We start from the raw sequence: 19,043 nt of genomic DNA, 5'->3' as shown, positions 1-19,043 counted from the left end.
TAATTAAGATTTAAGTTGATTTCTAAGGATTTATTTTTAGGCAGAACACAGAGTCGGAGTTACATATCGTGTTTGTTTTTGTGATGTAAGTAACGGCCTCCTGGATCCCCTTCGTCACCAGATCATCTTTTGTCTTTTAACATAAACATTAGGAGTTTAGAATCTTCCGTTGTGGGATCCTAAGCCTTTAATCTTCTGTATCATAAAATATCGATGAAACAACAAAAACCTCTCCACCAACACATTATACCTCGCCTCGACACATCAAGTAAACAGAGCTTTTGGCGGGCTTTTATGCCTTGTTTATCGCGTCATTGAAATCTTATAGCCAATATCAGAGGCACATAATGACCAATTGGCTCTTCGCTTTTTGATCAGGGAAACGATTTACATAGAACGTGTGTTGTGCATTTGTTTTTGTTTTTGTTTTGTGTAAGAGGACGAGTGCTGAGCCTGTGTTTGTTATTCTGGTGTGTGGAAGAGGCGGAAAAGAAGGGACAGGAGAAAGGGGAAATCTGTCCTCCAGAGTATTTCGTCTGGCTGGGAAGGAGAGAGGAGATAGGAAGGAGGGGTGGGGTAGAGGAGGGGAGGGGGGGGGGATCAAGGCTAGTCTCTGGGCTGTAACAGAAGAAACTTTTCCTAAAGTCTCCTTAATAAGCAGCTGAGATTTGGTTAATGTCGCCTCTTAGCCAACAGCCTGGAGGGAGCAGCGACCCTTCAGCACACTGTAGCTTTTAAATGCAACCAGGGAGCCTCTCGTACACACCCAACACAACTTAATTATTGCCAACATCAACAACCAATCCAAATGTTACCTCGGCTGTCGTCTTGTTGATGTTATTATCGTTACAGAACACTGCTAAGGGTCATAGGAAGGTCATTTGAGGTCATATGGGGTCATGTGAGGTTGTGTAAGGGTAATGTGAGGTTATGTAAGGTCATACTGAGTCAAGTAAGGGTCATGTGAAGGTCATTTGAGGTCATATGTGGTCATGTGAGGTTGTGTAAGGGTAATGTGAGGTTATGTAAGGTCATACTGAGTCAAGTAAGGGTCATGTGAAGGTCATTTGAGGTCATATGGGGTCATGTGAGGTTGTGTAAGGGTAATGTGAGGTTATGTAAGGTCATACTGAGTCAAGTAAGGGTCATGTGAAGGTCATTTGAGGTCATATGGGGTCATGTGAGGTTGTGTAAGGGTTATGTGAGGTTATGTAAGGTCATACTGAGTCAAGTAAGGGTCACGTGAAGGTCATTTGAGGTCATATGTGGTCATGTGAGGTTGTGTAAGGGTAATGTGAGGTTATGTAAGGTCATACTGAGTCAAGTAAGGGTCATGTGAAGGTCATTTGAGGTCATATGGGGTCATGTGAGGTTGTGTAAGGGTAATGTGAGGTTATGTAAGGTCATACTGAGTCAAGTAAGGGTCATGTGAAGGTCATTTGAGGTCATATGGGGTCATGTGAGGTTGTGTAAGGGTTATGTGAGGTTATGTAAGGTCATACTGAGTCAAGTAAGGGTCACGTGAAGGTCATTTGAGGTCATATGTGGTCATGTGAAGCTTTCCTTAGTCACTACCCTCCTCTGGTCAATGATTCCGGGACATCAACTGAGACGACTCGTCCTAGGGACAGACAGACAGACAGACAGAAACAAACCAGAACAGTGATGAGAATTTGTTTTTTGTTTTTTCCTGGTAAATTGTGGCCCACTAGACAAGACTCTTAAGCCTTCCTCCTCCTCCTCCTGTTCTTCCTCATCCTTCTTCTCTTTGTCCTCCTTTTTCTTCTTCCTTTCCTCCCTCCGTCATCCTTTTCTTCCATCTTACTTCTCTTTCTTCTCCTCCTCCTTACGCTCCATCTCCTCCTCCTCCTCCAACCTCCTCTCCCTACCATCTCCCCCCTCTCCATCCCCCCACACTTCACATACGGAGAGAGATTAAGGCTAAGTTAAGCTCCCAACTCCGAGATCTAGTACCGCAATATAATGTTTTTTTCATGTGAGGGAAGCAGAGTGGCAAGAGGCCATTATCCACAGCTGCCGCGGACATTACACTCGAGTACACTTCATCACACTCCTCCAGTTGCTAATCTATAAACGCTGCCCAGTACCTTCTAACACTGTCTCTTTGATGTGGTGGAGTGGTAGATGGATAGATGGATAGATAGAAAGGTAGATAGATTGGATAGAGGTTGATACATACATACATGCACTCATACACACACACACACACACACACACACACACACACACACACACACACACACACCTTCAGTAAGTATATCAACTGGAGGATTTTTGAAGAAGTCTTAAATCACACTTAAAGTTTCTTCACTCTTAAGTCAGTCGTTTCCCTCAGTCTCACGTGGCTGTACGACCCTGCACGATGCTGTATGACCCTGCACGATGCTGTACGACCCTGCACGATGCTGTACGACCCTGCACGATGCTGTACGACCCTGCACGATGCTGTACGACCCTGCAATGATGCCACGACCCTGAACGATGCTGTAATGACCTCTTCGAACGATGCCAGATGACCCTGCACGATGCTGTACGACCCTGCACGATGCTGTACGACCCTGCACGATGCTGTACGACGCTCATGACCACAGCTTTTGGATAACATTTAAAGGGAATGATGGAGAAATATTGAGGATGTGATCATTAGTCTTGATTTTGCTGTACAGAATTAAGATAAAAGTCCCTCGACCACCAGACCGAGCTGTTGATAAAGCACCCCACCACCCCACCACCCCTGCACCCCAGCTCCTAGCACCCCAGCACCCAGCACCCCAGCACCCCAGAACCTCAGCACCACAGAACCTCAGCACTCCACCACCCCAGCACTCCAGCAACCCAACACCCCAGCCCATAGAACCCCCCAGAACCCCCCAGCACTCCAGCACCCCATCCTGAGAGTCACCCCTGTATGGTGGGTAGAAGTGGAGAAGATGGAGGAGGAGAAAGACAGCAGGGAGAGGAGGAAGAGGAGGAATAAGAAGAGAAATAGAATATGGGATAGGAGGAAGAGGAAGAAGAAAAGAGATATGACAGACAGAGAGAGAGACAGAAGGAGACAGCGAGAGAGACAGACAGAGATAGAGAGAGAATCCAAATCAGACTTTGCGACTGCGCCACTGAGAGGAAGAAGAGGGAGGAGTGGTGTGGGTTGAGGAGAGTTTGGTGGTGGTGGCAGTGACGGTGTGGCGCTGGTGAGGGAGAGTGTGTGAGAGTGCGGGAGAGAGTGTGGGAGAGAGTGTGATAGGGTCACCGGGCCTCCCTCTCTCTCTCTCTCTCTCTACGAAAATCTGCGAGATTCGTTTTTTAAGGGGGGAAGAATCCACCAAGGCTTCTTAAATCCTGCTTACGGGATAAACAGGATTTCTTAATGCCGTGACGCTCTAATGCTGTGATTCCGTGTAATGCTGCGGCTGTAACGCTGTGATACAATAATGCTGTATTAATGACTGTAACGCCGTGATACAGTCAATCAAAGATCTTGTAGTGACCGTGACGATATACATTACTGTCAGTGACTGTATCCCTCTGAAACATCGTGAACTGTTAGTGACTGTATTCCTTTAACACTGTGAACTGTTACTGTCTGTACCCCTGTAACGCCTGTAATACACTCAGTAACATAACATTTATATAAACAAATGAATTTATAGTACTACTGTAATCAAGCGAGTGACAGTTACTAATTACCGAAAACAACATAAACGAACAAGTAAACAAAAGCAAGTGTTGTTTACAGGGGTGATAAACAACAACTGTAAGAGATAAACAGACATACGGACAGTAAACTCTATTATAGTGATTAATTAACCTCGATATAGAAGTTGTTATAGATGTGTTGACATAGTTACAGTGATTTATATGTGTATTAGGGTATAATGTTTTCGGTGTTCAAAATTGGCAAGATTTTTGTTGTCTTTAGGGACTGTCTGTGTATGCCTGGGGGATGATTATGTATGTGTCTAAGATATTAATACCGTGTCAATATGTGTAACTTAAACAAATACAAAAAAGCAGGTGTTTTAAAGGGACGCATTTATGTATCCTGAGCAGTAGTCCTGAGCAGTAGTCCTGAGCAGTAGTCCTGAGCAGTAGTCCTGACCACGAACTCTTATACAGGGATATTCAACGCTATTCTTGGGCAGTTTTCATGAGCACTTCAAGTGAAGAGTAGTCCTGAGCACTATTTCTGAGCAGAAGTGTTTAGACAGTGGATTTGAGTATCAGACCTCAGCAGTAGCCCTGAACATTGGACATGAGCATTGGGACTGAGCAGTAGCCCTGAGCGCAGAGTCTGAGCAGTAACCCTGAGAAGTAGTCCTGAGCACTGGGCATGACCAATAGCCCTGATCACTGGGCCTGAGAAGTAGCCCTGAGCAGTAGCCCTGAGCAGTAGCCCTGAGCAGTAGCCCTGAGCATTGGCCTTGAACAATAGCCCTGAACAGCTGTGGTTCCCAAGGCGCCTGTAGCCCAGCACTGAGCACCATAACAGTAAGTAGTCCCAGGCTATCGGCATGGTCCTCTCTCTCTCTCTCTCTCTCTCTCTCTCTCTCATAATATTCCGAAATATACTTCGAATCCGAATCCGGTATCGTAGAGAGTGTTGTAGCTTGCATTCAACACCCCCCCCCATCAGACATATCCTTTTTACGCATATATTCTATCTTTGCGAGCTTCTAGTCACACACACACACACACACACAATACTTCATTATATCTCACCGACTCTATCTCATTCTCCACCTTCCTCTATTCTCAACGAAGAGAACCACACAGAGACAATATAACTTCCCCTCATCTACACTCATCTCTTATGTCTATACCATTACATTATACTCTCAAGGTTCCAACATTTTCCCACCCCTCTGTACCATAATTCTTTCACGTATATCTACATTGGCTTAAATACGGTTGATCCCAGATACACAAATACAGGAATTATATCACAAATTCTCAACTTAACTCCATTTTAAGTGAGATTATTACTACCACTTCTTCCCTCATCAGGATATTGTAAAAAAAAGTATTTATTATCGTGTGTACATTTAGCCTTAGTGATGTTTACTGACTCACTTTATTTATTATTATACACACGAGTTTTTTCTTTATTTACGTTTTTGTTAATTTGTTATACATTGTAATTATTCCCAGGTTGTGTTTGTTATTTATTCTTTATTCTGATGTTTTTACTCCATCGTTATTCATTCTTCATGGTTAATTATTCTCACTCACTCATATTATAAAATTTATTAATCCTTTAAATATTAGTAATAAATCCAGGAACAAACTGTGATAATGAAAGAGTTGTAAATCGTACATCTGGCAGCTAACATCACTGAGGAGAGAGAGAGAGAGAGAGAGAGAGAGAGAGAGAGAGAGTAGTAGACCCCAGTTCTAATCTAATAGGCCCCGGTCCAAGTAGACCCCGGTTCAAGTAGGCCCCAGTTCAAGTAGGCCCCAGTCCAAGTAGGCCCCAGTCCTAAAAGAACCCAGTATTAACACACACATACACACACACATTTAACAGCACCCAGAGATACCATCTGGGTGCAAATAGCGAGAAAGATTTAATATGTTCAAAACTTTTCGAAGTTGTTCACCAGTAATGACAACAATCTTACTTTACTGTTCCAGGATATAAAACCCACTTCATAACCCGTATCTTAATGACCATCTACTTATAAAAGGGTCACATAGTAGGGTTATTAACAGCATGAATCAACCCAAAAAAAAAATCACAAAAAACATTAATTGTCAGTATGGTCGTTGAGGAGGTAATGAAGGTGTTTTTATTTGTTTTTATTTGTTTTTATTCTTCTAAGATTCAATTGTGTTTATGTTTTATCTTTGGTCTTTGATGACGTTACAGAAAATAGGGTTTTGTTTCAGCTCAGTGTGTGTGTGTGTGTGTGTGTGTGTATGTGTGTGTGTGTGTGTGTGTGTGTGTGTGTGTGTGTGTGTTTTGTTCCTCCCTCGTGCCCTCACACTCCTCTGAACATAATCAAGGTAGAACGTCATGGTGAGAGGGAACGTGGAGGAGGAGCGACACGTTCTGCTCACGGGGAAATCAGAACACTGGGCCGAGGCGTCATATAAACCCGGGGTTAATGCCAGGCCGCACAGTATCATGGCACCATCACCACCCCTGTGTGTACACTGGCGGACTCCCTCTAGCTCTCCGTCCTAGCCCCTTCCTAGCCCTCTCTCAAACCCCTCCTAGCCCCCTCCCACCCCACTCTTAACCCCCTCCTAGCCCCCTCCCATCCATCTCTTAACGCCCGCCTACCACCCTCCCAGCATTTCTCTTCTAAACCTCTCCTAGCTCCCTCCCATCCCTCCCTCCTAGCTCCCTCCCATCCCTCTCTCCTAGCCCTCTTCTAGCCCTCTCCTAGCCCCCCTTCCAGCCCTCCCAGCATTACCCCAGCCACCAGTACTTGCTTCCACCGCCCCGTAATCAAATCCACTCTGAGTGAAGCAGGATTCAGTTCAAATGGGTGGCTGCTAGTTTTAATAGGCCCCCGGTCCTAATGGGGCCCAATTTACCGGCGGAAGATACGTTAATGGCGAACTGATTAACCAGGAGTTACTTCCATCGTCCCGGAGTCAGGCCTGAGGAGGAAGCAGTTTGCCGGTTAAATAGCCACCACAATCTTTAATAGCCCCCCCCCACCCCCAACCAGTCCTAATGTAAACCTAACCTACCCATTAGGGACTTGGCAAGGTCCATTAAGATTGGTTCCAGAGTGATCAGTCAGCGAGGAAGATGCATCACTGGCTGGATAATTGGTGTGACCCGGAGCAGAGGAATGAGGAGAGCACTCGACTCTCTCAGTGAGCAGATGTTTGGAGCCTCAGTTAGGTTAGGTTAGGTTAGGTCAGGTCAGGTCAGGTCAGGTCAGGTCATAAACACCCTGACCAAAACGTCCTATATTCGACGACCACCCACCCGGCCTCTCGTGTACAGTACAGTACATCGTAAGGCAGAGCCACGCGACTACCTCATAAACAAACAACTTTTAGAGAGGTTCAAGACGAGACTCGGCTGTAGGTCGAGGTACTTAGAGTAAACTGATGGCCACAAAAGGTTAAAACAAGAGAGATGTTATCGCTGGGCCGCCGCGGGAGGTCTGGGCCCAGGGCGGCTGGTCCAAGGGCGAGTAATGTAAACATTGGCTGCAGGATGCGGGGCCTCGCTTGGGTTGCCAGTTCGCTCCATAGGTGGTGCCTGGGGGGAAATGTAGTGAACGTTAGTAATTTACTATCAAGAACCATACGAATTTACTTGCATTTTTTTTTACAGGCTACAAGAACCAACCAAACACTTTCTAACCTAATCAAAACTACTTTGGGATTTTTAAGTTTAAATTTTGATTACATTCAGATCGTCTAGTTCCATAAAAAATTTAAATAATGACAAAAATATAAGAGCCTTGTGTTGGTGGTATTTCCGTAACATTGACCATCTTCCCGGGACCAACATCCTCCCCGGGTCCTCAGCAGCTGTAGGTAGAGGCAACTTTGGTGACTAGACGCCATTAAGAGGACAGTATTGCCGGAGAAATGCATCATAATATTTCCAGAACGTAATTTACTCGGCGTTCATTTATGTTTTATATTTACGGCAACACTAAAGGAACGGCTGAACGTGAGAGAGAGACCATAAAGGCGCAGTTAAAATTATTTAATCTCGAACTGATATATACAAAACAATAATCTCTTCTTCTCCCGTATAGAACAAAGTGATTTTTATATCATCTCATACACATTATTGGATTTAAGGAACTCCATAATGTTTTCTAAGTTAACGAGGTCAAGCTGCCTTCCCCCTCCCTCCAAGGTCACACTGAGGCGGCAACACAGCTTGACCAACACACTGCTTCACTACAACACTACTATCACCACTATAACACCAACTCCACAACCGTGCTACCATTTTTATAACACTACACCACCACAACACACCACCACCATACCACACATCACACCACCACCATACCACACACACACACACACACACACACACACATTATACTGCTGACCCAATGTCCTTAACCTTTGACCTTCATACCTGACGATGTTTTAATAACCAGTTGTTGTGGACGTGGACAGGTTAAGTACACAGTTACTCACTAATTACTCATGTCAAGGTCAACACAGGTGAGAGTTACAGGTGTAATTACTATGACTTTTTACCTTATCGTTGTTGGCACTAATGATGGCACTAACTTCTGGTCGATTCAGGGGGTTATTATGGTACTGGTGGCACTCTTAACTACCAAGATCCCTAATTTAATTTAATCAAACCTAACCTAACCAAACCTAACCAAACCTAACCTAACCAAACCTAACCAAACCTAACCTAACCCAAACCAACCCTAACCTATCAACTCGACCCAGCAGGGAATAATGTGAGGTGTGTGGGGGAGACCTCATCGGCGTCCAGGTTTCCACAGCAGGTTGGCTTTGTGTTGGTGGGTGTTGATTCATTGCAACACTCAAGGTACCAATACACTATCAAATGGACTACAGCCGCTACTACAGTCATTCATTTATCATTCTAACATTTGGAGGAAGGTATTAATATAATGGTGGGGGTAGAGGGGTGTTTGGGGGGAGTGGGGAGTGGGGAGGGTGTTTGGGGTGTGGGGAGGGGTAGAGGGGTGTTTGGGGGGAGTGGGGAGAGGTGAAGGTGGAGGGAGACAAGAAGGTCTTTTAATCACTCTCACAAAACAAAAACATTAATAAACTCTTTGAAAAAAATTGCATCGTCTATAGGAATAAATTTACCAACAATCACAAAATAAAATCATTAATAAACTCCAGGAAAAAGAGTTCGATACGCTATAAACATGAACTCTACCCATAACAAAACAGAATCGGCAATAAACTCCGGGAAAAGAATTTGGTCATCTATAGGAATAACTCTAAGCATAAAAAATACACATCGAGACCAAACCAATGTGTAGTCTATAAGTCACAGAGGATCCCAGAGGCCACACATGTCTATACACACTCCCTGGGGCGTCTATACACACACACACACACACACTCCCCTGTGGCATCTATACACTCTCTGGGGCGTCTATACACACACACACACACACACCTCCTGGGGCATCTATACACACTCTGGGGCGTCTATACACACACACACACACACACACACTCCCTGGGGCATCTATACACACTCTGGGGCGTCTTACACACACACACACACACACCCCTGGGGCATCTATACACACTCTGGGGCGTCTATACACACACACACACACTCCTGGGCATCTAAACACACACTCTATACACACACACACACACATCCACACACACTGGGCGTCTAAACACACACACATACACACACCCCCTCCTCCCCTGGGGCGTCTACACACACACACACACACACCTCCCTGGGCGTCTTTAACACACACACACACACACACACACACACACACCCCCTGGGGCATCACACACACACACACACACACTCCTGGGGGCGTCTACACACACACACACACACACACACTCCCTGGGGCGTCTTTACACACACTCCCTGACGCCCCTTTTAGTTCACATCACGCTCAAAAGATGGCGTTGGAGGGACGATATATACTGGAGTATTTTTTTTCGTTATTGTGTTAAATGTGTCACAGTTGAGGCAGCAGCGTGACAAAGGAGGCAGGTAATTTGTCCACTACGTTCAATTTTATTTTCTGATAGAGATAGAGTGAGAGAAGTCGAGATGCAGCTCCCCAGACAATGGAAAATAGATGGGGTTAATTTTGTAGGCTTTCCAAAAACGGGTATATTAAAGTCTATCTGGGGCGGTGGGGTGTGGTAGGGATGTGGTGGTAGTGTGGTTGGTGTGTTGTGGTGGTGGTGGAAGGTGTGTGGTGTGGGTTGTGTGGGTAGGTGGGTAGGGATGTGGTGGGTAGTGTGGTTGGTGTGTTGTGGTGGTAGGGTGTGGTGGTGTGTGGTGGTGGTGGTGGTGGTGTGGTGGTAGGTAGGGGTGTGGTTGGTGTGTTGTGGTGGTGGTTGGGGTGTGGTTGGTGTGTTGTGGTGGTGGTAGGGGTGTGGTTGGTGTGTTGTGGTGGTGGTAGGGGTGTGGTGGTAGGGGTGTGGTGGTTATGGTTGGTGTGTTGTGTGAGGTAGTAGTGTTGTGTATTATGGTCAGTGGTGGTTGATGGGGTGTGGTGGTGTGTGGTAGGGGTGTATTGTGGTATGTATGGTTGATGGTAGTTAGTAACATTTAAACTACCCATATATGTCAACAACAAGGACTAACAACTAATCCACCCACGACCACAATTTAACAAGAACAAGAACACCAAACAACAACAAAAAATAAAAAAAAACATTAATAAATAAATAAATAAATATCTATAAACCGTTTGAGTTGATTTGGTGTAAACTTTTTAATGCAGGAGCAGAAAATATTCAAATTTGGCGTTAAGTAAGTCAGTGTGAGGGGCAGTCTAAGAAACTCAATCTAAACTCCACCAAAATGACACAAAACTTTCAGCGAGGAATATTTACTGAGTGTTGAAGATATTAATCAAGTAGAGAGAGAGAGAGAGTTGTACGGTGTGTGTGTGTGTGTGTGTGTGTGTGTGTGTGTTCCTTGTGTTATTGTTGTTGTTATGTCTCGCACTATTGACATCTCCTATACACACACACACACACACACACACAGACCTCCCTCTCAGACACACACACACACACACACACACACACACACACACACACCTGTGAGCCTTTAAAGTGGCCTCCTTCACCTAGGCTAATTAAACCTTCACCTGTTATCTGTTCCCTCACTCCCTGTTTAATAATTTTCCTTCTGTTGCTTATATCGCCGTTAATCTGTTGTTTTCTTAATTACTTCTTTGTTATTTGAGGAATGTTTACGGTTTGTTTTTATTAATAGTTTTTATAAGAATTGTGTTGTTTATTTCACGTCTCAAGTTTTTCATTAAATCTTAAAATGGTCCCTTGAGTGTTGATGAGAAGTCTCTCTCTCTCTCTCTCTCTCTCTCTCTCTCTCTCTCTCTCTCTCTCTCTCTCTTCATACACATACACAAGGACACATACAGTATACTGAGACACACACGAGGACATACAGTATACTGGGACACACTAGGACACATACACTATACTGAGACACACTAGGACACATACAGTATACTGAGACACACACAGGGACACATAATATATACAAAGACACAGGTCCACTCTCAACCCGATACTTTTAGGGGGGGAGGAAGACAAGGCCACGGTCCGTAAAATTAAAAAAGTAAACTTTAGTCTAAATAAATAAAGGTCCTCCATCTTGTTGTAGCAGTTAGTAAAGGAGAAGGTAATTAGTTATATAATACACTCTTTATCCCGAGTACCTAGCGTGAGCCATGAAACCCGCCATAATGGGACCTATTGAGACCCCAGGAGGAAGAAGGAAGGATGGGGATAAGAGAGGAGAAGGAGAAAAGGAAGGTAGAGAAGGAAGGAGAAGAGGTGCAAAGTTGAGTAGAACGGTAAGAAGGGTAGTAGAAGAGGAACGGGAGAAGAGAGAGAATGAGAAGGGTGAGGAGAGTAGCAAATGGGGAAGAAGGGGGATAAATGATAACTCCCCTCCCCCTCCTCCCCCCTTCTATACACACCGGCTATAAAACACATGAATTATATCAACATTAGACGGTGACCAACAGGCAAGGAAGCCATTTACGGCGACGTGAAATTTGTCTAGTGACCGCACCCCCCCCCCTCTCCCCCTCCCTTTCTCTCTCCCTCTCCTCCCCTCCCCCCCCAACCCCTAAAAACGAACGCTGTCTCTGGCCAAGAAATATGGCCAGTGAGTGATAAGAATGTCCTTTTGGCCAGGAATATTCTCTAACTGGCCAAGAAAAGTGTCTAGTGGTCGAGGAAATTTGTTTAGCCGGCCATGTATAGTGTCTGGTGGCCAGGGACATCATCTAGTGGCCAGGGACATCATCTAGAGGGACAAGAATAGTGTCTGGTGGCCATGGACATCGTCTTGGGGGCCAGGAGTAGTGCCGAGAGGCCAGGTACATCGTCTAGGGGGCCAGGAATCGTGCCAAGAGGCCTGTTTAAGTGGTCTGTTGTTATCTATCGTAGGTACAGTACTTAAGGAGACTCTTCACAAGGCCTCCTCTACTGCCTCTTCCACTCCACCATACCCTCTTCCTCTACTCCACCTCCCTCTCCTCCTCCTCCTGCAGGCAACACACGCATTACTACACACTAACTTAGAGTCACACTATTATCATGAGTAACAGCCTGGACTACACGCATGAGTTTGAAGACTAAAACCGTATATTTGGACCTGTTAGGTTAGGTTAGGTTAGGTTAGGCGGTACTAACTCCTGGTGTACGCCTCTCATACACTATATAAACCATCACCCAAAAGTACACTTCCCTTTATAAGAGAGGAAATGAGGTTATCTTACACACGTCCAATTTTTTCTTAATTTTTTTCTTCCTCTTATTTCCGACAACAGAGAAAAGTGTTGCAGCGTTGCCAGGGTTGTCTTGAAGATGTTGCAGCGTTGCCAGGGTTGTCTTGAAGATGCTCAGCGTTGCCAGGGTTGTCTTGAAGATGTTGCAGCATTGCCAGGGTTGTCTTGAAGATGTTGCAGCGTTGCCAGTGTTGTCTTGAAGATGTTGCAGCGTTGCCAGGGTTGTCTTGAAGATGCTCAGCGTTGCCAGGGTTGTCTTGAAGATGTTCAGCGTTGCCAGGGTTGTCTTGAAGATGTTGCAGCGTTGCCAGGGTTGTCTTGAAAGATGTTCAGCGTTGCCAGCTTGAAGATGTTCAGCGTTGCCAGGGTTGTCTTGAAGATGTTCAGCGTTGCCAGGGTTGTCTTGAAGATGCTCAGCGTTGCCAGGGTTGTCTTGAAGATGTTCAGCGTTGCCAGGGTTGTCTTGAAGATGTTGCAGCGTTGCCAGTGTTGTCTTGAAAGATATTTGCTTGCCAGTGTTGTCTTGAAGATGTTGCAGCGTTGCCAGTGTTGTTTGAAGATGTTGCAGCGTTGCCAGGGTTGTTTTAAGACGTTGCAGCGTTGCCAGGGTTGTTTTAAGATGTTGCAGCGTTGTCAGCGTTGTTTTGAAGATGTTGCAGCGTTGCCAGTGTTGTTTTTAAGATGTTGCAGCGTTGCCAGGGTTGTTTTTAAGACGTTGCAGCGTTGCCAGGGTTGTTTTTAAGATGTTGCAGCGTTGTCAGCGTTGTTTTGAAGATGTTGCAGCGTTGCCAGTGTTGTTTTTAAGATGTTGCAGCGTTGCCAGGGTTGTTTTTAAGACGTTGCAGCGTTGTCAGCGTTGTTTTGAAGATGTTGCAGCGTTGCCAGTGTTGTTTTTAAGATGTTGCAGCGTTGCCAGGGTTGTCTTGAAGATGTTGCAGCGTTGCCAGTGTTGTTTTGAAGATGTTGCAACACTCTCTAATGGTTCTTTTAAGTCACTTGAGGAAATAAAGTCATTCCAGGTTATATCATCATCTCCTGTCACGTCCTGTTTATCGAGGTCCTTCACCCAGGTCCTTGGTCACGTGATTCTCTTTAACCAATCAGAGAGCGTCAATGTCTCGAGTCTTATTCCTGGCACAGGGGCTAGATGGCCTGTTGTGGGCCGGGTGTTGTGGGCCGGGTGTTGTGGGCCGGGTGCTGTGGGCCGGGTGCTGTGGGCCGGGTGTTGTGGGCCGGGTGCTGTGGGCTGGTGGTATGGGCCAGGTGTTGTGGGCCAGGTGCTGTGGGCCTTCCAGGTGCTGTGGGCCGAGAATGTTGTGGGCCGGGTGCTGTGGGCCAGGTGCTGCTGGGCCAGGTGCTGTGGGCCAGGAGGATCAACGACCTTGCTCGCACCGCCCGGCCTCTATACAACACGTCAGAGCAACTTTAAGAAAAGTGCGATAGAAAAGTCCAAAGTTGGCACTGTCCTGTGTGTGTGTGTGTGTGTGTGTGTGTGTATTACTTTATAATTCCATGTAGTTGGTGGGATGGGTTATACACAGTAGCTTTGTCAACACAATTGGCTCCAAGAATCTGGGTGTATCAATGGTGCTGGAGAAGCTGAGGGTGGAGGAGGAGTGGGGAGTGGGGAGAGGAGGGGAAGGAGGATTGAGGAAGAGGAGGGTTAAGTAGGAGAATGAGTGAGAAAGGGGAGGATTATGTGGAGGAAAGGGAGGACGAGGGGCAGAGAAGAAGAAGAAGAATGACAAGATGGAGAACCCAGCGCCAAACTGCATCTATGGTAATCACCAACAGTTAGTCACCAACACAGCTAACAGTCACAAAGAAAGCTACTACTACTACTGTTTCTGGTTAGGATCAATAGTGAATTATGTTTAGTGTTGTTCCAATGGCGGGAAGTACTTGACACTGCCGGGAAGTACTTGACACTGCCGGGAAGTACTTGACACTAGCGGGAAGTACTTGACACTGCCGGGAAGTACTTGACACTGCCGGGAAGTACTTGACACTGCCGGGAAGTACTTGACACTGCCGGGAAGTACTTGACACTGCCGGGAAGTACTTGACACTGACGGGAAGTATACTTGACACTGCTGCCGGGATACGAGAGTGATGATGACACGCCTCTGAACACTGGGTGGTAGTGGGTGGTGTGTGTGGTGGGGGGAGGGGGAGAGTTCCGGGGTGTTGCTGCTATTGATGTTAACAGATAGTATTGATAGCCAGCTTCTCCGCATCAATTAGATCAACGCCAGGACATAAATACGCTGTAATCGGATCTCTGAGACAGCAATTCATCCGATATCAACAACACAGGGCATAAATACGCTTTAATCGGGCCTATTGTAGTGATCCAGCCGATATATTCGACGTAAATGATGGCGGTCGTTCAGTAGACGTGAAGAACCACCACTACTTCCGGGTGATGGAGGTCAGATACATGTGAAAATTTACTTCCCTGGGGGTGAAGGTGAGGGAGGGAGGGAGGGTGGAAGGGGACCTGATATATGTGAAAATTTACTTCGGTGAGAATCGAGGGAAGGTGAGGGGGGGGGGTGAGGATCCTGATAAATGTGAATATTGACTTTCCAAAACAACAAATACGGCCGCATCAACAGAAAATATCAATATAAACTCCTCCACTAAATATTTCTAGAACGGGAGATAAAGAACATAAAAACAGAGAGAGTAAGAGAGATTATATTTCTTTAGTTTCATCGCCAGAAATTCGCCGGAAATAAATAAACTTAAAGATAACAAAACACTCGTATCAACATGGGCATCGTACACAACTGAATATTTGTATTTGTATCACTATTGTCCGTTTGTTTGTTTTGTCTGCCTTGTGTGTGTGTGTGAATGAGAGATCCACAGCCCCACAGCAGCTAATCGTCCGGTCCAGGAAATTTAGTGAGATGGAGGGAGGGAGAGAGAGATGTAGGGAGGGAGAGGGAGAGGGAGGAGATACGGAGGGAGGGAGGAAGGGAGGGAGACAAGATGGGGGGGAGACATATAACGTCTTCTCTATAGTTCAATGGATTTAATAAATACAACTTTATAATGGCAAATAGATTTCCTTTACACACACACACACACACACACACGTAACAACTGTGTAAAATCAGGTTAAGTTAGCTCCAGTTACGTTACGTTATGTTAAGTTTAATTGGGTTAAGTTGAATTAGGTTAAGTTAGGATAGGATAAGCTACGTCAAATGAGGCTAAGTTAAAATAAGTTGGATTAGGTCAAGTTAAATTAAGTTAAGTTTATTTAAGTTAGGTTGAGTGAGACGAACACCTCAGGACAGAAGTGAGCAAAAAAATATGTAACATTTTATTTCCAGTTGCTTTACCATCTGTGTGTGAGTGATGTCGGGGTACAGCGAGGTCACTGACTTACCTGAGAGGTCACTGAACTTACTTGGGAGGTCACTGACTTAACTGAGAGGTCACTGACTTACCTGAGAGGTCACTGACTTACTTGGGAGGTCACTGACTTACCTGAGAGGTCACTGACTTACTTGGGAGGTCACTGACTTACCTGGGAGGTCACTGACTTACCTGGGAGGTCACTGACTTACTTGGGAGGTCACTGACTTACCTGAGAGGTCACTGACTTACCTGGGAGGTCACTGACTTACCTGGGAGGTCACTGACTTACTTGGGAGGTCACTGACTTACCTGGGAGGTCACTGACTTACCTGGGAGGTCACTGACTTACCTGGGAGGTCACTGACTTACCTGAGAGGTCACTGGGGAGGTCACTGACTTACTCTGGGAGGTCACTGACTTCCTGGGAGGTCACTGACTATCTGGGAGGTCACTGGACTTACCTGGGAGGTCACCATTCTACCTGGAGGTCACTGACTTGCCCTGGGAGGTCACCACTGACTTACCTGAGAGGTCATCAACGCATGACTAAAAATACTCCACACTTAATTATTGTGATGACATTACCTGAGGAGACAGACAGGAGTAAGGACAGAGATGAGAGAGAGACAGTGAGAGATGAGAGAGAGAGGGAGAGACGTTGATAGATGAGAGACGCTGAGAAGTGAGAGAGAGAGAGAGAGAGAGAGAGAGAGAGAGAAAGAGAGAGAGAGAGAGAGAGAGAGAGAGAGAGAGAGAGAGAGAGAGGACAAAGAAAGAGAGAGAGAGAGAGAGATGGGGAGAGAGAGAGAGAGAGAGAGAGAAGTTGGATGGCGGGGATTATTAATTGAGAGAGAGATGACAGAGCACACTGAGAGATACCATGTAGAGCGGAAGAGAAGAGGTGAGAGAGGGAGAGAGGGAGGGTGGAGGAGAGGGAAGGAGAGAGGGTGGGGAGATAAAAGAAACGTGAGGAGAGGAGAAGTGAGGATGATGAGAGGGGTGGGGGGGAGGGAGAGGGGGTGGGGGAGGGAGAGGGGTGGGGGAGGATAGGAGGGGAGGGAAGAAGGAGGAGGGAAGGAGATAAGAGCTACAACTGACACACCACAATTAAAATGCAACATGACACTATTTTTTTTAATTAATCACTACGACGTAACATAAATATTCTTTCACCATTTATAAATAACTATTCGTCGTGTGTGTGTGTGTGTGTGTGTGTGTGTATTGTGTGTATGTCAGTGTGTCAGTGTGTGTGTGTGTGTGTGTGTGTGTGTGTGTGTGTGTGTGTGTGTGTGTGTGGCAATCTTTCTCTATATCGTTTATTCATGGAGGCTTTTACTCTCTGCTATATGTTGAAGACTACCAACTCACTGCCTATTAAAATTTTCACATTCATTTATTTTACATGGAATATTTATTTTATTTTTAATGGAAGATCATTCGTTAATTGTATATAAAGTAAATAACAAAGGCTAAACTTAATCATTCAGGAAATAAAATAATAAAAGTTTGTTTGATATGATAAAAATAATGAGTAAACTTGGAACAAAAATCTTGGTTAATTGAAGAAAATGAAATGGTATAAAGTGTGAAGTAAATAATAAAAATATGTTTTAGAAATACAAGACAAATATTTGACGATTTTTAATTACAATATTGTTTTAACTTGTAGTGTGTGTGTGTGTGTGTGTGTGTGTGTGTGTGTGTGTGTGTGTGTGTGTGTGTGCATTCAACGAAATAAAAAAATAACCAAGTCTTAAGTCCTATAGGAGCTGATATAAATAATTTGCTGCAAGTTATAAATATAATCTAGGAAAAACAGTTGTAGTCTGGTTATAAATTGTTGTTGTTGTTGATTATACGGACGAATCTCTATAATATCCATCAGAAAATTAAATACGATTATATGATTGAATTATAAGAATAAGAATATAAATGTGTTACTTGTGTCAGGTGAACATGGGAGTGTTACCTGGTGGGAGGGGCTTGGGGGAGGGGAGGGGCGGGGCGGGGCATTACAAAGTGTTCCCTGGAAGAGCTTGGATAGCGACCGTGGGAAAAATGTGGTGACCGTGGGAAAAATGTGGCGACCGTGGGAAAAATGTGGTGACCGTGGGAAAAATGTTATCACCATGGGAAAAAAATAGACAACCTTGGGGAAATTTTTAACAAAAGTGGGGAAATTTTAGCGACCATAGGAGAAAAATATAGACAACCTTAGGGAAAATTTTGACAACGTTGAGGGAAAATTTAATGACCATAGGGAAAAATTACACAACCTTGGGAAAATTGTAGCAAGTGTGAGGGAAAAAGCTTGAGAGAAAAGTTTGGCAAGAGAGGGAGCAAACGACGTGTGTGTGAGATTATATTCAAATTCCTAAGTATAAGTTAAGAATTTCCTCAAGGTATAATATATTTAGAATAATGGTATGGTGTGTGTGTGTGTGTGTGTGTGTGTGTGTGTGTGTGTGTGTGTGTGTGTGTGTGTGTGAGCCTTGAGGTATTATACTTTGCTGAAAACTCGATATTTACAAATATTTATGATACTACAGAATAAAAATAATAATAACAATAATATTTCAACAACTACAACAACAACAAAACAACAACAACAACAAACAACAGTAACCAATAAACATTTTCAACACAACACAAATACAACACAATATATTAATGTTTATTTCCTATCCCATACAACACAGTGTTTTATCCCGGTTACTGTACATACGAGTTATTTTTCCCAGGACGAACATTTCCATTATATTACACAGGCCATGGATCAATATGCTATAATCTGGGTTACTGCCAACGTGTGTAAAAATTAACATGGGAATGTGTGTGTGTGTGTGTGTGTGTGTATTAATGAAGGATATATTACATACAGTGAGCGTGGCTGTAGCTAATTAAGGGCCATTAGTAGATACGTGATGGCGATGTTGACCAATAATCTCTCTCTCTCTCTCTCTCTCTCTCTCTCTCTCTCTCTCTCTCTCTCTCTCTCGCATTGCCTTCAACTCCTCTTTTCATTCCTCCTTCCTTCCTTCCTTCCTTCCCTCTATTCATACCTCCACCCACCTTCACCTGTCGCCCTCCCTCCCTCCCTCCCTCCCCCCTCTCCTTCCCTCCTTCCCCTTCTCTCCCTCCCTCCCTCCCCCCATCTAAGACAGGGATTATTGTAGCCGGGTTCTG

General features: G+C 44.9%; 1 protein-coding gene across 2 annotated transcripts in view; it reads left to right on the top strand.

Annotated features, from left to right (window-relative positions):
• The first annotated feature begins 3,718 nt into the window (after positions 1-3,718).
• Positions 3,719-19,043, top strand: part of LOC121853625 (protein turtle homolog B-like) — a 50,583-nt gene continuing 35,258 nt past the window's right edge. For both annotated transcript variants that reach the window (XM_042347884.1, XM_042347883.1), the window contains exon 1: positions 3,719-4,509. The gene's annotated coding sequence lies outside the window, so the exon portion shown is untranslated. The remainder of the gene's footprint in view (positions 4,510-19,043) is intronic.

This window comes from Homarus americanus, unplaced genomic scaffold (genome assembly GCF_018991925.1).
Source record: "Homarus americanus isolate GMGI-L3 unplaced genomic scaffold, GMGI_Hamer_2.0 scaffold4896, whole genome shotgun sequence".
Lineage (NCBI taxonomy): Eukaryota > Metazoa > Arthropoda > Malacostraca > Decapoda > Nephropidae > Homarus > Homarus americanus.
This window is presented reverse-complemented; position numbering and strand designations above follow the sequence as displayed.